The sequence below is a fragment of the Trachurus japonicus genome, chromosome 7, assembly GCF_045865225.1.
Source record: "Trachurus japonicus isolate A0001 chromosome 7, Traja_1.0".
NCBI lineage: Eukaryota > Metazoa > Chordata > Actinopteri > Carangiformes > Carangidae > Trachurus > Trachurus japonicus.
In genome coordinates this window covers 32,307,149-32,310,926 of record NC_140913.1, presented here as the reverse complement: position 1 = coordinate 32,310,926, position 3,778 = coordinate 32,307,149, and positions in this window count along the sequence as shown.

Genomic DNA, 3,778 nt, shown 5'->3' with positions numbered 1-3,778 from the left:
GCTCAAAGCCGTCACCCAACGAGTCGGTCACTAAGGTAGAGGAATCTCATAATTAAGGCCTCATTAAAGCCACACAGCACAAGTATGTTGGTTTTACAGCACAGCACAGACAGAAACCTCCACTGATCCACAATGGGGCCATTCATAATACCTCCCCGTCTCCGAAGGAAAAGAGAAAAAGGCAGTTGCTCTTAGCATTTGGGCAGATGTAATTGCAATCACTCAGCTTGTCTGATGCTGATAATGGGGTGATGGGAAATTCCTGTCAGAGTCGTGGCGTAGGGTGGTTTCACAACCACTTTGGCAGCGCTCCGTGTTCCACTGCAGGGCAGCGAATGCGTTACGGCATGCTCACATAGCTGTCATTAAACACATTTCGAAAAAAAACATAAGACAATCAAAACTCACAAGTGTGTGCCACTCTCTCTCTCTCTCTCTGCGCTGCTTCTTGTGCAATGAAAAGGCAAATATTATGTGAAACATGCGTCGTCTTTCATCCCCTGCACAGTTAAACATGTTGAAAGACTTGAGCTTATGGAAGAAGGAGAAGAAAAAAGGAGAGTGAAATGTGCTTCATCTAATGTACACTGTAAATCCTGCCGGGGCTATTTTCAACGTCTTTATTTTCATTTGTCATTTTCAAAACACGTCTCTTGACTGGTGGTTTATGTGAAAATTAAGACGTGTGTGTGTGTGGGGTGGGGTGAGGTGGAGGGTGAATAACAGATATTAACTTGTACCCAGCTCATTTAAAAATAAAAATGTAATGTTTGTTTTCCAAATTTTGGGAGTGCTCTGCTTTCAGCGAGCAGCCCACTCCTGTCTGCGATGTGTTGCTACAGTAGGTGGCTGAAATAGCATGTGGGTGCAACGTTCTTGTGGTTGGTCCTTGGGTACAGTATGTGACACTTGGCATCCCAGCAATGCTTCCATGAGAAGCCTCTATTATAAGGCATTCATGCAGTGACGCTAACAAGCTCGTTTCACCGACTGGACGAGCGTTTTTGTGCCACAAAGTCTGAGTCCTTCTGATTATCATTATTATTATTATTATTATTATCATTATCATTATTTGTGTTTTTATTATTAGACCACCCAAGAAACTACAGTATGTGCTCATTATTATTAAAGAGGTGCAATGAGGTTCCTGCTCATCTGGAGGTGGTGGAGTGATCGGTGAAAGACATTCCTCAGATAACAAGATTTTTCATTTTTCATCTTTGTGAAGTCACCTTGTACTTTAACTTTTGTCTAGGGATGAATGATAGCTGTCTTTTCCCCCACCAATAATCGATAACTTTTATAATAAAGTTTATATTCACACCGCGGGTAAAGAAAGGCAAAGATGTAGTGAGGAAAGATGAATTTAACATTATAGCTCTGCCCCTGACTTGATATATGACATAAATCAATATCTATTATTGTTTCCCATTAACTTAGGGGGCAAACGGACTGAAAATTAGCAAAATCAAGGCAACGTTGGCTAATTATGATTGGCTCTAGTCATCAGCAAAAAAAAACTCATTGTGAGACTTATCTTTGTAATTATTGGCCAATAATTATCGGTACTGATAGCGATCAGATCATCCACTATACTTTTATCCAGCTAATTAAAAACAGTCCAAGTGAAGTTTTTCTCCAGATGTGACGAGACTACAACTCGGTTTTCCTGATAAAACACATTCACATGAACCTGAGGTCACTGCGGCCTTGACCTTTGAGCACCGAAAGACATCGTACTCCCCAAAACCTTGTTTCTGTTGCTGCCAGTAGTAGGAGGAGGAATAAAAACACGAGACAGCCCTGAGATTTGAAGACAATCCAACTATCTAATTACAAACACTGAGATGTTTTTAGTAAATGTGTTACCACAGTAACTGCAGTTGTGAATTTATTCGGCGGTCCACCAGTGTTTGCAAAGATATCTGAGGTATTTTGTTTGTTTTATAATTCAAACCAAGCCACAGACGATGATGAGTTCATAAATAAAGATGTATGTACGCATAAAACATTCCAGTAATGTAAATAGAGATCATAACGCCAGTACAAGGTGTTAAGCATCATGAATAAGCGCCAGTATAAAGTGTTTGTGTTTTTTAAAGAGTTTAATTTCAAATTACAGAATATTATGGGTAATAAAAAAATAGTAAAAAGATATAATTTTATTCTTGCAATAATCTGTGGTTTCAACAGGCCACGAGAGAGAGAGAGAGTGTAAATCAACACGCGATCGGTACATTGTCTCAAACATAAATATAAAATTTCAATGCTTTCCGATGTTACTGGTGTGTCAGTTATGATAAATTACAAACAACATCTAAATGTCAATGAAAATAATAAAATACAGTTAAAAAAAAAACAGATAATAAATTGAAAAGAAAACAGGACTGTACACAAGACGTCGTTCTCTTACAGTCAAAAGGCGGATTCACGATCTGCACAGAGCGGGTGAAAGTTCAGATCATTAAACTTTGATGTGAGCTGCTCTGATCTCTGCAGCCGATCTCTGTTTCGTTTCAACTTTTGATGGACGAACATCAAATCACTTATGTTTCTGATTCTTCCAGAACTGTACAGTTAAAAAAAAAAAAACCCAACCTCAGACAAACATTTACCTGACAGGAGGTGCAGCTGCCAGGTTTGTTCTTTTAAAAAAAAACAAAAAACACAAACACTGAAATGTATCTGCACCTGCAACATTAGCATCGTTTAGCACAGTGTCACCTCGCTTTTTCCCACCGTAACTTGAACACACCATACCAAGTCTACGCCTCCGGTAGCAGCTCCGTCATTTTGAACCTCGGTACATAATATGCCGATCTCTGAACCAAAATGCTAACGCCACGATGACGATGCCAATATTTACTGTTTGTAGCATTTAAAGGAGAATTCCGGCCATTTTTGACCCCTAAATCGTTGTCCTGATGGTCACCCAGTGTTGGTTGGAGCAAAAAACGCGACTAAAATTGATGCAGGCAAACCGGAGTTACACCATGGCTACCCGGCGCTAGGGATAGTGACAACGCTAAACTATGGGGGCAATTCTTTCAACCACAACAAACACTCAGAAAACAATCAAATATCTATGGTACATGACTGAAATCCTTAGAGACACCACTGAACTCATATAGTGTACAGCATAAACAGTATAAACTTTGTGTTTTTGCATGTAGCCACTCACCTCAGATAGCCGAACTCTGAAACATCCTGGAAAGACATTACTATCCGATCGCAGAGCGCCTGCTCTCCCCGCCACAGAAACAAACACTTTTTCCTTGTTGTGATGATTTCTTTACAAAAGTAAACAGTCAGCGATATTTTGGACATTACCACTGCACTGCTCCACCGTTTATTTTTGTAAAGAAATCATCTCAACAAGGAAAAAGTGTTTGTTTCTGTGGCGGGGAGAGCAGGCGCTGTGCGATCGGATAGTAATGTCTTTCCAGGATGTTTCAGAGTTCGGCTATCTGAGGTGAGTGGCTACATGCAGAAACACAAAGTTTATACTGTTTATACTGTACACTATATTAGTTCAGTGGTGTCTCTGAGGATTCCAGTCATGTACCATAGATATTTGATTGTTTTCTGAGTGTTTGTTGTGGTTGAAAGAATTGCCCCCATGGGTTAGCGTTGTCGCTATCCCTAGCGCCGGGTAGCCATGGTTTAACTCCGGTTTGCCTGCATCAATTTTAGTGGCATTTTTTGCTCCCGCTAACACTGGGTGACCATCAGGACAACGATTTAGCAGTCAAAAATGACCAGAATTCTCCTTGTAGCT